Source organism: Vidua chalybeata, chromosome 11 (genome assembly GCF_026979565.1).
Source record: "Vidua chalybeata isolate OUT-0048 chromosome 11, bVidCha1 merged haplotype, whole genome shotgun sequence".
NCBI lineage: Eukaryota > Metazoa > Chordata > Aves > Passeriformes > Viduidae > Vidua > Vidua chalybeata.
The window spans coordinates 21,045,214-21,061,209 of NC_071540.1; the positions used below are offsets into that span (position 1 = coordinate 21,045,214).

Here is a 15,996-nt window from a genome sequence, read left to right on the forward strand (position 1 = left end):
TCTTTTATATCTGTTTTCTTCATTCTGTTCCTGAAAGGAGAATAGTCATGAGCACAGGAGCTCCTCCTCATCTGGGGGAACTGGAATCAGGACACATGTTGTCAGGAAATCACCTCTCTTGCTGGTTCCTGACATTTTACAGCTGGCTGAGATCTTAGAGCAGTGCCTGGGCTTCCTCTCTTCCCTCTCAGCAGTTCTCCTTGTGAGGAATGGTGTAAAGAATTAATCTGCTGTAATTCTGCTCTTTGTAGAAACCAGATTTGTGACAAAGGAAGGAGAAGCCTGCAGCTGAGCTTGCCATGGGGAGCACTCCCAGATGGTGTTTGGCTTTGGAGCTCCGTGGCCAGGCTGGGATGTGAGCCCGGGCTGTGAGGTGCCACAGCCAGGTGCAGAGCTGGGTGTGGGTACATGGCTAGGGTTAGGGTTAGAGGGGATGGGAAATAAAAATAAAACCCCTGTTGTGGCTATGAGTTGAGCTCCCCAAAGTGCAGGTTTGACACAAATATGTATTGAGTGTTAAAACTGATGTAGTTCCTATTTTCCACGGAATTCTGGTTTCTGAAACTCGGTGCTTTCCACCACAACCACAAACACTGGGAAAGGATTTGTAACGAAGGGCTGAGCTGGGTATGGCTGCGAACAGGAGCTTCAAGGAAGCCACCAAGTTGGATGAATAAAACCTTCCCAAGAAAATCTTGGGTCATCAGCTCTAAGCTTGGGTGAGATGGTGGAAAACCCCTGTCTGGACCCCAAGCGTGGGCCCCAACCCCAGCGCTTGGCTGAGTTTGCAGATGGCTGCGTTGGTTCTCTGGGCAAAGCACATCAGAACTGCTGGATGTGTTCAGTGGGAGCCCTTCTTGCAATCTGCTTTGAGATTAGACTTGGCCACAAGGTCACAGCCTAGGGGGAAATTTTGGAACAACTTTCAAAGCAGTTAATTTGGACATTTTTCAAGTATTTAAATGCAAATACAAATGAATAAATAATTTATGCTTGCTTTAACTGAAAAATATTTTAGTTTAAGAATACACAAATTGTCCCACATTTAGTATGGGCTGTCTGTGGAGCAGCTGGCAGCTGGGAAAAGCAAGTTCTAAACCTGGGAAAGGGGCCACGTAGTGCTCAGTACCTTCCCAGTTGTGTTTACCTTTGTATCTGTTGCTTTGACTGGGCTGTTAAGGAGTGAAGGAAACCGTGACAGTACAATAATATGCACTTTAAAAAAATTATAGAACCTATTACAACGTTGTTTAAAAATCATTATTATATTGTAATGGAGTTAAATGCTGTGTTTATGTAAGACTTTAATTCCTGAGGAATTCCAGACTGTGGGGCCAGGCTAATGTGACAAAATACTGAACTTGGAGATGCATGTGTGTGTTCACTGTGGAGCAAAGGCTCCTGCAGAGACCCAGACATAGAGGGAAATAATTTATTTTCAGAAAAACAGTTTTGAAAAGTTTGCAAAGCTATGTTAAATGGAAGAGATGGAATAAAAGTGAAGATATTTTAGAAAAATCATTAAAAAATTAAGATCACTACATTTTGTTAGCAAGGTTTTCTTTTGAAACAGAACTTTTTTAAAAACCCCACACTCCAGATGAAAAGTTCTGCTTGTGTCAAACGAAATATTCTTATAAAATTCAAAATATTTTTGGTTTTTCTTCAGGAATAGAAATGTTTCCATTTAACATGAAGCACTCCTTTCAGGGTCTGGGTTTGATGGTCAGTCAAAGCAGTGGATTCATATCCCTATCTCCAAAAGGGAGGAGGTCAGTATGAGCCCGGGGTGGGGTGCTGGGGGGTCTGTGAGTGTCCTGCCCCTTGTCCAGCTGTGCCATTCCCTTGGCACTGCCAGCACTGCCTGATTTGGCAGCAGCAGCTGGGGCTCCTGGGCTGGAGCTGTGAGCAGCCCTGTCAGAGCTCCCCTGTTCTCATCTCATCGTCCACGTTATCTCTATCCCAATCCTGATCTGGAGTGGAGAGTAAATAGGTTGTTGTGGGGTTTTTTTCTACTTTTATTCTCTTTAGGTTCAGCTGGAGAAGAGAAGGCTCTGGGGAGATATTAGAGCCTCTTCCAGTGCCTGAAGGAGCTTAAGAGGTCTGGAAAGGGACTTTGGACAAGGGCTTGGAGTGCCAGGACAAGGGAAAATGGCTTCCCATATCAGAGGGCAGGGAGAGATGGGATATTAAGAAGGAATCTTTCCCTGGCAGGGTGGGCAGGCCCTGGCACAGGTGCCCAGAGCAGCTGGGGCTGCCCCTGGATCCCTGGCAGTGCCCAAGGCCAGGCTGGACAGGACTTGCAGCACCTGGGACAGTGGAAGGTGTCCCTGCCATGGCAAGGGTGGCAGGGGGACAGGGGGTGGAATCAGATGGGCTTTGAAGGTCCCTTCCCACCCAAAAAGTTCTGTGTTTTCATGGTTGGTTGTATATGTCAGGAAACAAAAGCCAGTGATTTTGGTGACACGGTGTGAGTTTGAGAGCACGTTTGTTTACACTGCTCCTGGGGAGCCATGCAGAGGGACATCAGAGCAGCAGGAGGATTCTGGCTCCTCCTGCCACAGGCTTCCCCATAACTGGGGGAGAATCAGTCTCGCTCCTGGCTCCTACTCCTCCATAGAAGCCAGAGTGTGTGCGGTGCCAGAGGTGCCACCACCTTGTGTCCTGTGTGTCCGGGGGCAGGGGCTCTCCTGCCGTCAGCTCGGGCTGGAACACGGCGCTGGCTGCTCAGCAGGGTCCTGGGGGAGCCCAGCGAGTCTCAGGCTTGGGATGAAAAACAAAGACTGACTGATTTAAAATAGCGGTGCCAGAATCCTAACAAGATTATTTAACTTTTAAGGGGGGTGGGAGAACATTTTTTCATGCATTTTTATTGATTTTCAGTATCGTACAAAACGCAGCCATGTGCAGCAGTACCACAGGAAAAGACACAATCATTGAAAAGCAATTACAGCTCCAGCAGCCACCTCTGCACCGTGGCTGCTCACCCAGCCCCTCACTCCTGCTCAGGCCCCGTCAGATGCACGCTCGGGGTAAAAAACCTTCCAAGCAGGATTTCAAATGTACCAATTCCATGTCCTGCTGCAGTGCTCTGCTGGGGGATTTCCTCCCCGAGATACTGGCCGTGTGGCTTTCCCCTCTGGCCTCAGGGGCTGTTGGTCCATCCTCTTCCCAAGGCCGAGCAGGACGTGACCCAGAGAGGCCCCAGTCAGCCCCAGCAACCAGAGCAGCAATCCCAGAGTGGTTTGGGCTGGAAGGGACCTCAGAGCTCACCCTGTCCCACCCCCTGCCATGGGCAGGGACCTTCCACTACCCCAGGGTGCTCCAAGTCCTGTCCAGCGTGGCCTTGAACAGTTCCAGGGCTGGGACAATACCTGGCCACATCCTGATGTGCCTCAGGCTCTCCACGGAGGATGTGTGTCCCTCTCTCAGTCCCTCACAGAGCAAGCCCAGTGCCCGATAAATGGCTTCATTTGCTGCGTGGAGCAGGGCTGTGCTCTGCAGTCATTGCTGGGTCTGTGCTGGGGGGACATGGGGACACGGGCCCAGCCATGTGTGTGCCAGCCCTCGTAAGCAGTGGAGTGTGAAAATCCAAATAACCAAAAACCTCTCCAGCATTGTGAAAGTTTTATGGTCATTTTTCCAATTACATAATAGAGTTCATAATCTGTTATGAATTAGCATAAATCAGAATCAGCCCACAATTAAGAAAATAAGTTAAATTGCATTTTGTGAAGCATTGTTCTGTCTGAACAGTTTGCTATCGTGCTGCTAACCTGACAAATTCAGTAATTCACAACATCCTCCTTGGAATCAGTTGGAATTACGGAGGTTTTACAACAGCCTGTGTGTACAGGTTACAACAGCCTTGGGTGCTGCAGACAGGCTGGTTTCAGGAAAGCAGTGTGTCCTTCAGGAGCCAAACTGCTGAGTCTGTGTAAGGTTGGGTACTGGGGGAAATTCCTTCCTGGAAAGGGCTGCCCAGGGCAGCGGGGGAGTCCCCATCCCTGGAGGGATTTAAAAAACGTGTGGATGTGGCACTTGGGGACATGGGGCAGCGGTGGCCGTGGCAGTGCTGGACTCAATGAGCTTAGGGGCCTTTTCCAGCCCAGAGCATTCCGTGATTCTGGTCCGGCCAACACCTGGCAGAAGGGAATCACCACCCAGAAATGTCAGCAACATCACCAGCTTAGCAAGCAGAATTTGTGGATGTTTTGGCCACCATCATGGTATCCCTAGATCCTGTCAGGAGCGATGCTGAAATGACAGCAGGAGACAAGAAGCAGCAAAGAGCATGTTTTCATCAGGCTGTGGCTGGCTCTGGCCCTGGGCACGGCCCGAGGTCGCCGGAGAGCCCTCCCTGCTGGCTCCGGGGAGCTGCCTGGCTGCGGGGGCTGACACAGGGCAGCGGGGCTGTCTCCACTCTCATCTCGGGCATTCACAATGTCAGAAGATACAGATATTGAGATTTGTGTGGCCGGGGAGGGCAGGCAGGGCTGCGTCCTTGCTGCTGGCCCTGCGCTGTGGCTGGGAGCGAGGGACGCGCTGCGCTCTGCTGCGCTGGGGCGTCAGCGCCCGGACACAGCGGGTTTCTGTACGTTTGTGGGTTCTGTGACAGAGCAGGGAGTGGGGCAGAGCCCCTCGCCCGGCTCACTCGCACACACGGCATCCTTAGGGCCAGGCCTGCGGCTTCTGCCTCCTCCAGCGCCTCCACGGGTATTTCCAACAAAGAAAGAGAGTCCGTGAGCCCTCACTTCTGAAACAAAGGCCTAATGAAAGGGTCGGGCTGCCCCGGCTGGCAGTGGCTGTAATTCTTGGCAGGGTGTGACATGCCCATCCTCTCGAATTAGCGCGGGGCACGAGGAATTTGGCACGGTGCTAATTGCGATCAGACGGGAACAAGTGGCCTCAGTATGTGGGCACGTGGTGGGACAAAGGGAGCGCCGAGCCCCGGCCCGCCAGGGGCAGGTGCTGCCCGCCCTGGGCAGGCGTCGGGACCCCCCCTTGTCTCTGTGCTGCAAGGAGGACTCGGGTTTAATTTAGTGTGGGCTTTGTTGGATGCTCTTCCTTTGCCGTACAGGAACTCAGCTGGGGCAGAGTCAAGGCAGCTGCTGCTGGGAAAGCTCCCTGCCATGCTGGGAAAGCTCCCTGCCATGATGGGGAAGCTCCCTGCCATGCTGGAAAAGCTCCCTGCCATGCTGGGAAAGCTCCCTGCCATGCTGGGGAAGCTCCCTGCCATGCTGGAAAAGCTCCCTGACATGTTAGGAAAGCTCCCTGCCATGCTGGAAAAGCTCCTTGCCATGCTGGGAAAGCTCCCTGCCATGCTGGGGAAGCTCCCTGCCATGATGGAAAAGCTCCCTGCCATGCTGGAAAAGCTCCTTGCCATGCTGGGAAAGCTCCCTGCCATGCTGGAAAAGCTCCCTGCCATGATGGAAAAGCTCCCTGCCATGCTGGGAAAGCTCCCTGCCATGCTGGGAAAGCTCCCTGCCATGCTGGGGAAGCTCCCTGCCATGATGGAAAAGCTCCCTGCCATGCTGGGAAAGCTCCCTGCCATGCTGGAAAAGCTCCCTGCCATGCTGGGAAAGCTCCCTGCCATGATGGAAAAGCTCCCTGCCATGCTGGGAAAGCTCCCTGCCATGCTGGGAAAGCTCCCTGCCATGCTGGGGAAGCTCCCTGCCATGTTAGGAAAGCTCCCTGCCATGCTGGGGAAGCTCCCTGTCAGCTTCAGCCGGGCAGGAGGGATTCCCGTGTCGTTCTGGAGTCCAGGAGAGCAGCTGGCAGGGCCAGGCAGAAGGACAAGCTCCTTCCAGCATAGTGCCCTTTCCAGAAAGCAATCCCTTTGTGACAGCTGCAGAGCCATTTCTCTCCATGCCCCACCCAGGGGACAGGGCCTGTGCCCCCACGGTGACACGGGAGCAGGGCAGTGAGCCATTTGCTGGCACATTCCTGGGCAGGTCGAAAGCAGCTTCAGCAACCCCTGCCCACCTGCTTCCATCCCAGAACAATGAAAGGGATTTCATCCCGTTTGCAGTTGGATTTGGAGGATGATCCTCTGAGGTGGGAGGTGTTTGCAGGGAGATTTCTCACAGCCATGGCAAAGCTTTCTTCCTTTCTTCAGTCAGTCAGAGGATGGAGACAGGTATTCACCAGGAACTAGCCTGGTAGTAGCCAAAGGATGGTTGTCACATCTCAGTGCCACCTCAGAGAGTGGGGGAATCCAGGCTCACAGCACCTGCCAAAGGCCAAGGAATGGATCCCTTTATATGGCCCATTACACAGACGGGCACTGGCACTGTGGCTCCAGTCTGAACTCTGGGTGGTTTGGCAGGAACTCCTCTCTCTTAAACCTGACTTTCCTGAAAAACTCTGCATGTTACCCTCATTACCTGCAGTGCAGAATTTCTGCTCCATCCCTTGCTAATGTCGTGGTTGTGCCCTTTTTTTCCTGTCTTTTTATCGGGAATTCACAGGAAGATTAATCCTTCTTACTCCATGACAGTTTAGTTTCTTTAAGAACCTTTAGTGAGGGATGTTCTAGAAAAGCTTTTAGAAAATCAGATTCCAGTGTATCAGCCGAAATCTCCTGTATTAGCAGGGCTGGTTCCTCATCAGATGACTCGGATCTGTACATATAAACTCTGCTCTTGTCTTCCAGGCTCTGCCCCAGACGTGTTTATTCATTGCTGCTAATTCTGATCAGTCCCACAGTTTTCTATCCTTTTACCTGTTCTGGAAATCAAACTTGGTGGTCTGTCATTCCCAGGGTCACTCCTAAAGCCTTTTGTAAAAATGTGTCACCTTCCAGTCCTCAGATGCAAAGGAAGAAGGTTCAGCAATTTCATCTTTGGGCTCCTTGAGGAAGCTCTGTCGGCCTCTGGTGATTTGTTGCTCTGGCATATGAACCCTGCTGACCCCTGCACAGTGAACGGCAGTGCAAGGAATTAATTTAATTTTGCTGCTGTGCCCTTATCTTTCTTAATTCCCCCCTTTACTCCTTGCCCATCTATCAGCAGCTCTGGGTGACAGACAGGCTTCCTGCTTTTGTGTTGGGGAAGCTTTTATTAGCTCTACGAACTCTGATGATTGTTCTCCAGACCCTGTTTTGCCTTGCCTTATTGTGGGTTTGCACTTAGTGTGCTGGGTTTATATCCTTTTCTATTTTTATTGTTTGGAAACAACTTCCATTTTCCTGAAAGTACCTTTTTTATTTCAGATAACTTCCTTTTTCCGTTGGTTTAAACCAAGCTTTGAATGTGTCGTGGTTTGGCCTTTCCCCTGGTGTGTCTCACACATGCTTGTGTCCCACAGTGTTCATAGAATCCCAGGATGGTTTGGGTTGGAAGGGCCTGAACGTTCACCACATCCCACCCCTGCCACGGCAGGGACACCTCCCACTGTCCAGGCTGCTCCAAGCCCTGTCCAGCCTGGCCTTGGGCACTGCCAGGATCCAGGGGCAGCCCCAGCTTCAGGTGCAGAGCACAGACAGAGCAGCAGCAAACTGGGCAGTAGCAAACGGTATTTCCTGAGAGTTCTGTAATTTCTAGTTATAAATCCCTGACAGCCACAGATGTGTGACTGCAGCAAGAACCACCACTGGAATGGGAAAGTTCCTGTCCCAAAAACCTCCTGGCATCAGTTGCACGACACCTCGTGGCCAGCTGCCCACCCAGGTGCCAAGCTGGGCACCCAAAAGGAGGGCTTTCCTTGGGAAGCAGAAGATTTCCCATCAATCAGGCTGCTTCCCCTGACTCCTCACTGTGTTTGTTTTCCTTACTGATGTCTCTGCTCCCCTGCTGGCTACGTGAGCAGACTGGGCTGCACTGGTTAGAGCAGAAGAGACCACAGAGCTTCTGGCTTTGCTGATGGCTGAGTCAGGCTGTGGTACAGATGAGCATGGGGGTCCCTGTGGGCAAAGCCACCTACAGGTAGTTGATAGAGTCTTTTCCCTATCAAGCTGAGGCTGGGAGGTGCAGCTTTGCAGTAGGAGGCAAAGTATACCTGTCAGAAAGGTGCTACAGGTCAGCCCTCAGTGACAGAGCAGATGGAAAGGCTGAGAATGTTGGCTGAGTTGGAACTGAACATAAAAAATACCAACGACTCCATGCTGTGCCCACACTTCTGTTTCTTTTGCTGGATTACTCCAAATCCTTCAAAATATTTTATATTCTTCCCATTCTTTTATTGGCAGGCTTTGACCTGGAGAGTTTGTACTGACTTTTTCTGGTCTGAATAGGAACCATCTCCCCTGCTCCACTCATCGGCACCAGATCCTGCGACACCTCCGCGTTTCCACAGTGAGGTAGGAAGACCTAATTTTCATAAGCCTTGTAGAAGTGATTTTTGTGTTGGTCGCCCTCCTGGGATGTGTAATGTAAATCACCTGGATTAGGAGAGATGTGATTACATGTAACAGAGCTGTTCTCAGGCAGAGCTGAGGGTTCTTTGTGCTCCCTGAGCTGCAGGGTTTGCTCTCTCCTCCTTCTCCTCATGGTGCTGTGGCTTTGTTTAAATGCCACCTGCCTGAAGTGTTTCTGAGCACCTCACTTGCTGGCCAGTAGTGTTGGCTCCTCTTACTTCCAATGAAAATGTGTTTTTTGAACAAGGCCATCCATAGATTGTATTTTTCCTGCTTGTCTACAAAGCTTTGCCAGGCTGCAGCTCTGTCTGGGCTGGTGAAGAACCATCAGGGCTCTGTTATTTGATTATTTATGTGGTCCTTAACTGTTATTTTCTGTCATTAAAGACCAGGCCAAGTGATTAGTGCCCTTGACTTAATCTTAGCAGGAAAACTGTCCCTTGAACATCTGTCCTAATCAAACAGCCATGAGGAAGGATGAGGAAAGGGTGAGACTCCTGATCTGGTTCATTTTCCATGTGAATTGGTGAAAGTAAATCATATTTGGATGGTCTATTACAATTCGTAAATATGAGTTTCCCAAAATGATGGTAAATGTTGTGCTGGCAGAAAACACACCTTCCTGAACATGGGACAAATATCCCTTTCCTTCCTACCAGTATCCCCACCATGAGATTTGGCACTGGAAAAATACCTGTGGTCCAAGTGTAGTAATTTCATTAAAAATTATTTTGTATGTAAATAGACTTCAGTGAGTTACTGTGAAGTTCCTTTTTTTAATATATTTGTATATCCTTTGTCATTATAAGGTCATTCATAATCTCTGGAATACTTGGTATTACCAAACTAACCTTGATAGTGGCAGCAATGGAAAGACTAATGGCAGGTTTCAAAAAATACTCATCAAGCTCTCTATCTTTATGGAAGACTGAGAAATGCAAAATTTGGAGTTGGATTTTTTCCATTTATTTAGTTCTTGGTGGGGTTTTATCCTTTAAAGAAGGTTTCTTTCCTCTTCCTATGTTTTTATCTGAAGTATTCTGTTTACAACACGAGTGCACACTTCAAGTTCTTGAGAATCATCAGACTTAGAAATGTAACGGAAACCTCGGGAAATTGTGTGATAGGCAAACTCTCATTTGCTTTGTGCTCTCAGTATCTCCGAGGATCCTGAGGAAAGTATCTACTTTTTCTGTTTAGTTAGGAAATGTTCCAGGACTTGGTGTTCTTTGAGGGGGTGAATAATGTTCTTCAGGTGTTATAAACTGAATCCAGAGATTTTGTGGAGGAATGGCAATGCTGAAATCCCACCTTCCCTGGGGTCAGTGTTCTTGATTTTGATATGAGAGTGAGGGGAAGAAACAATGGATGGAGCACAGAAAGGACAGAAAAGCACTGAGAAGGGGGGACAGGAGCAAGTGGAAGGGTGTTGCATGGGGACAGTTGGAAAGATTTTGGAGAGATAACACTTGTGGCCAGTTGTGACTTTCTCACACTGTGATGTCCTCACTGATTTTGTTGTATTGGAGATTGCACGTTTTCTTTAATAATGTGTAGCACCTGCAAAACAACTCCATTTTGGGACCAATCTGTGCTGTTTCCATTAATGACAGTGGTAGGAAAAAGTGGGATTATGCTGTGGGATGGATTCCTGCCCACCCTCAGACCTTCATCAGACTGAGTGGGGCTGTGGGGCTGTGAGAAGGTGACACAAACTCCAAAGAAAACCTGGTACTGGGGTGACAGAGAAGGGATGAGTGGTGAATGCCTCGGGGAGCTTTGGGGTGATTGGTTTGAGCATCTTAGTTAATTAAAACTGCAGGTTAAATTCTGTTGAAGAGACATACACAGGTGATGAAAAGCAAGTGTGAGGTGAGTATGGAAGGACCTCACGCAAGTGGAAAGAAGACAAAGAGAAATCTCCAGAGGAGAATTACTCTTCTAATGTCTATGGGGAAATTGGCTTTTGTTTAACAGAATTGTAACTTTTAAATCTGTACAGCTGGTACAAGTAGGTACAATTCTATTTTGCCAGAGGCCCGGATATTGTGAGGCTCATGTTCTTTCAGAAGAGACCCCAGGCCTGAATCAGCTGAGGGAGAAAAATCAGCAATTTTGGTTCTGTGTCAGTAGAACACACTCTGTTCACTTCCCCTGTAAGGAGGAACTTTCTTCTCCATGGTAGTAAGAATGGTTCTTTTGGACGTAGAATAGACTTGGTCATTAACCTGAAGGCTTTGATTTCAACCTGGTGAGGAAAAGGCCCTTGTTCATACTCTGTGGTAGTTTCATAGATGTAATTATGGGGTGTTATTTTAATTACCTGTTTAGGAGCTAATTGCTCTTCCATAAGTGCAGAGGAAGGAGAGAACATGGGACCAAGGCTGTATTTCAGGGTGCAAGAGGGTATTTGTTACTGTCTTTTAATGCACATCTCAATCTTTTGGTATAAGAATGTAACATATTTTTAGTAACTTTCCTCTATTTTATTTCAATACCAACAAAAATGCCTGGGAATGTGTTTGCAGCTCATCACCTGGGTGATATGCTGCCATATGAGAGACAGTTCTCATGTGATTTTCCAAAATACTTTTTAACTAGCACAAGGCTCTTTCAGAAGCTCCTGTGAAAATGTGGTTGTATTTCAGCAGCTCCAAATCCAACTGGCACCACATCAACAGTCCAGCCATGGTCAGCAGGAACCTGAGCACACAGCAAACGTTTGGCCCTGGCACAGGGTGCCCAGAGCAGCTGGGGCTGCCCCTGGATCCCTGGCAGTGCCCCAGGCCAGGTTGGACAGGGCTTGGAGCAGCCTGGACAGTGGAAGGTGTCCCTGCCCACAGGACATGGGGTGGGGCTGGAAGAGCTTTGAGGTCCCTTCCAACCCAAACCATTCTATAATTCTGTGATTTCGCCATTATTTGCTCCTTTACAATTAAAGCTTTAATGATAAGGACTGGTGGTAGTTTTAAGATAAATTTTGAAGGTTCTTAAGGGTTTAGTTTGTTTATCTAATTGTGGAGATTGATTAAAGTCCATTAGAGTAAGATTATCCAGCATGTCTTTACCAGGTACAAATTGAAGAGGTTTCCTCAGACAAGAGTTTGTTGTTGTTTTCCTTGCTGAAAAATGTGGACGTGTGGCAGGTGTTGAGAGATTTTCATCAATTCCTGCAATAGATAAAATCTTTGTGTTGTCTGTCTTTGATTCTTAGCTGATGAAATCAGCTGGAATTAGTGGGATACCTCACTGGACACAGAGCCCTGGAGCGTTTGCCCACGGACCCAGCCAGTGTAAGAGCTGGGTACAGAGGGACAAAGGGGCTGCAGCCCATTTCCCTTTTCCCTGCTAACATTGTTGCTTCCCAGAGGTACAAATTACAGACTCTTGGAGCTCAGAGAACTGTGCCAGTGACACATTTTCAGGGATGCCGTGTAGGGGGCAGGGAAGGGTGTCCCTGGCTGCATGTGTGACCCCAGGGATGGGCACACTCAGCCTGGGTGGGCATGGAGCTCTGGGGCAGAGGACTTTCAGATTTGCCTGAAAATCCTGTTGACAAATACGTAAGTTGTGCCTCTGTGATATTTAAAGCCCACACACACCATTTACAAATAGAAATCATACAACATAGATTATTTCAGTTTTTCTCTTATTCGATCAATTCTGATAAACAGGCCATGCTTGGATTAAATCTTTTTATTCTCACAACCATGTGACACTTTAGGGGACAGTAACATTTGTGAAATAATCTGTTTAAGAAATAACACAGGAGAGGAAGACACCTGAAGAGCCCGGTGTCAGGTCCAGCGTCCTGGGGCCAGGTCCGGGACAGTGGCGGCGCCCGGTCCGTGCTGTCCCCTGTGGCCACCACACCTTCCCGTCAGGGCTGCTGGCTGAAGGACACTGCTGGGCCAGAGCAGAGGACCCGTGTGAACAAACTCGAGTGCTTTTAAAAGTCAAGTGATTTTAAATCTTTACGGGCACTGCAAGTTGTTTCTAATTCAAGCCCATCGAGTACCAGAGAGGAATTCCGGCATTACCGGCAGCCGGAGCAGGGACAATGAGCACCGACCTCTCCTTCTGACCAGTCGCTGGTATTTGTTTGAGGCTCTGTAAAGACAATGCTACAACATCTTTACACCCACCACCAGCTTTGTAGTAGCTGTTTCCTTGGAGCCTTGGCACGGGGAAGGACACGCATGTCCCGGCATTTTCCAGGTGGCAGGATTTCCTTCTCCACTCCCGGCGCCACGAACCCCCTCCTTTCAGCCCCAGCACGGTTTAAATAGATCATTTGTTTTCATTATAGGTTTTTGCATCCCCGTCTTTCATTGCTGTTAATGAATTTCTAGGGTCTGATTGGGAAACAAAAGCCAAACACAAACATGAAAAGGGCTGTGACAAAGGAGCCGGTTGAGCTCTGACAGGCTGTGCCCCCATGGCCACGGCTGCCGGGCTGCCACCGCCCGGGCAGCGCTGGTTAATATGCTAATCTGCTCGCGGCGTTTAACATTCCGCTCAGGTCCGAGCAGGCTCGGCAGCCGGGCGCAGGGAAGGGGAAGGAAGGGGAGAGTCTGCCTGGCAGCCCCGCGGCCGCGGCCGTGGCACATCCCGGCTCCGCCAGCGCCGCGGCCCCTCCGCGCCCCCGCTGCCCTCCGCCCTCCTGGGCACTCGCGTACCTACCATCCGCACCGTCCGGGAAGCTTCCCGCAAAGCTGCAAAACAGGGAATGTGCAAAAGCCACGTATGATTGGCTCGTTCCTCTGCCTCCGCGTCCCCAAAGATTCCCACTTTAATAGACCATGTGTTTCTGCTGCTGGAGAAGCCCAGAGTGTAACGTGCCAAAATCCAGCAACAATGAAGTCAGACGGAGTTCAGCATCCAAAACAAAGGGACGGCATTTCTGTAGCTCACTGACAGCACAGCAGTCACAGGATGGTTTAAATTTCCCTTTATTCTCTCTCCCCACCCAACCTCAGCCCAAGAGAAAGCCAACATTTATTAAAATCCATCCGTTCAGGACAGCAGCTAGATGCCCAGGTTGGAAGGAAAGCTTGCTCCTGGTATTCCCGATGACCGCCACCTTTCCTGTGTGCTTGTGAGCTGCAATCCCCAGCTGGAGCAAGGGGTTTCTGATTTCCAGAATTAAGGAAGGAATTGATTCCAGAGACAGTTTCCATGGTCAGGTCCATCAGGTCCTGCAGCCACAGGAGAACTTAATTCCTCTAGCTCCCTTTCCTTTGTTTTCATAACGTCACAGTAGTTCTGGAGAGGCGTCTGGAGAATCCTCAGCTCCGGCTTCAGCCAGGGGATTTCAGAAGTTACATTTCCAGGGCAGGTCAGATGTGGACAAAATCAAGTCTCCACCTGACACATAAGCAGACAAAGCTGTTTACCCTCTGAATTATAGCAGAGCTCCATAGTTCTCTCTTCTGTGGTCTCATGCTCCAAGCAAACTGCTCCTTGCAGTTCTCTCTGCTGGTGCCAAGCACGTATTCCAGCTGCAGCTCGGCAGCGCGGGGAAATTCCTTCCAAGTCCCTGGCAGAACAGTCGGCGCTTTCTCCGGAGCTGCAGGCTTGATTGTCCTTGATTATTTTATTTCTCTGGCTCTGATCCAAGATGTTCCCTGTCATCATTTCAGTGTCTTTTCTCATAATCCCTTTTCTAAACATCATCAACAATTAACTGATTCTCTCATATCTACAAACACATGCACACACACGCAGGCGCGCGCGCACACTCCACCGAGCCTCATCAGGGTCTTTTTTGCCTTTAAGTATAAGAAATTACAGCTTCTCATTAGCTGAAGAGCATGTTTTGAAAGGCTTTGTGTTTACTCACTTTGCAAGTGATGCTGGCGCTTTTAATTATTCTCCTTTTGCATATCATAAGCGAGCAGCGAGCTGCTCCAGCCAGCCCGGGCGACGCGTATTCCCAGGAAGGCAGGAGGAAGGGATCGCGTTTTACCTCACTGCTGCTGCTTTCTTCCCTTTCTGTCAGCCAGCCAAGGAATCCCCCCAAAGCTCTTACGTAGCAGATACCAAAACCGTGAGTCACTTTTCACTCCCAAAGCAATAAGTCCATCGCATCCCTGTGCAGAAGGGCGAGGACAAGGTTGGAATCTCTCCAGGCTGCCGTCATGCCCCGGCACCAGTTCTCCAGCGGTGACTTTGTTTTTCCTGCTCTCGCTTTTTCTCCTCGGCTCTCTCGTCTCTTCATTCCTTTTCATGCCATTCCCATTTTCTTCCTTCCTTCCTCTCCATCCGTCTCCATTGCTGGCAGCAGCAAACCCAGCCAGATCTGGGTCTCTCTCGCCTTCTGTAGGGCTTTTTTCTCCTTTTTTCCCCCCCTGTATCTGCTGCAGCCTTTGGCTGCTCACTCTGCCAGGTTGGATCACCAAAGACACACGACTCGCTCACAATGAATAATCAATACAGATATTGATCTGCGGAAAATGTTTGTAAATTCCTGAAAGGGGAATCGGGAACAGCGGGACAGGGAGGCTTGTGGGGGACGACAGGGTGCTCCAGGCTGCAGGCAGCGCCTGGCCAGAGCCCGCATCCTGCCGCCTCCGAGGTGACGGGTGCTGGAATGCGCGCGGGCGGCGGCGGGCGTGTGCGGGGGCTTCTGTATTTTCATTTCTCTACAGCTGCTTCCCCCAAAGAATCGGGAGGCGAGCAGCTGAGAGGCCCCATCGGTGCCATGCCTTGGCTGCGCTCCAGCACTGTTTTGTTTCCATCATCACACGCCACTTTGAAATTTGCATAAATACAAGGGTTATTTTCCCTTGTGCCTCCAAAAAGGTTTAAGAAGGTGGGAAAGTGTTTCTATAAGGAGAGATGGCTGGGTTTAGTCATCATTTTCAGGATTTACTTTCTAATCCATGTACTTGTAAGAAAGGGCGCCAGAGATGAAAATAAAGGGCAATAAGAAGGACATGGAGAAGACAGAAAAGCTGTTTGAATGTAGAAGAGCCTTGGATTGCAAAAAAAACCCTGTTCTCTAGTGGGGACCTGCGTGTGTTTGGTTTGTGTGGGTGGAGAGCCACGTTAGAGCTCTTCGTCCAGGACTCTTCCCATCTCCCTGTGGACAGGTCTGCCCTGGTCAGGAGCTGGGGATGACCATGGTGCTTTAAGATTCTGTGAAGACTGGAGTCAGACCATTTTAAGAGCGTCCTGAGCCTGTCCTCAGGAGCCACCTCCCGCCTGCCCACCCATCATCTGACCGCCCGTGGGGTGTGTGGAACACATGTGTAGCCAGTGACATTCGCCCACTTTGCTCCGGGCATGGTCAACCTCGCTCCCACTGCAGGAGTGTCCTTGTTGTGTCTCTTCCACCTCATCTCTCTGGTTCTCTGTCTTTCTGGGGAAAGGCATGTACTGAAGGTGTCAATAGACACAGTATTGTGATCATTGAATATTCAGCTCCTTTCTAATACTTGAGGTCAGCCATGGAGATCCCAAGGACTGCTGAGGGGGGCCGTGGGGTGTCTGCAACACCGGCCGGACCAGGCGGCCGTGCAATGCCACGGTCGTACCCCGGCCAGGGCTGCCCGACGTGCTGCTGGCCAGAGCAGCCAGCGGGTGTTCCTGGACAGCTCCTGCCCAGGTGCTCCTCCCTGTGCCCCCGAGCCCACCTG

General features: G+C 49.8%; 1 protein-coding gene and 1 long non-coding RNA gene across 3 annotated transcripts in view; one reads left to right on the forward strand and one right to left on the reverse strand.

Moving 5' to 3' along the window:
* The window catches only part of ZFHX3 (zinc finger homeobox 3), a 448,729-nt gene that overhangs the window by 246,794 nt on the left and 185,939 nt on the right, over window positions 1-15,996 (forward strand). For both annotated transcript variants that reach the window (XM_053952496.1, XM_053952497.1), the window contains exon 4: window positions 8,189-8,299. The gene's annotated coding sequence lies outside the window, so the exon portion shown is untranslated. The remainder of the gene's footprint in view (window positions 1-8,188; window positions 8,300-15,996) is intronic.
* On the reverse strand, window positions 12,038-14,861 carry LOC128793413 (uncharacterized). Its single transcript, XR_008432798.1, has 2 exons — window positions 13,040-14,861; window positions 12,038-12,711 (listed from the first exon to the last, which is right to left on the reverse strand). It is a non-coding gene; the product is annotated as an uncharacterized LOC128793413 (long non-coding RNA).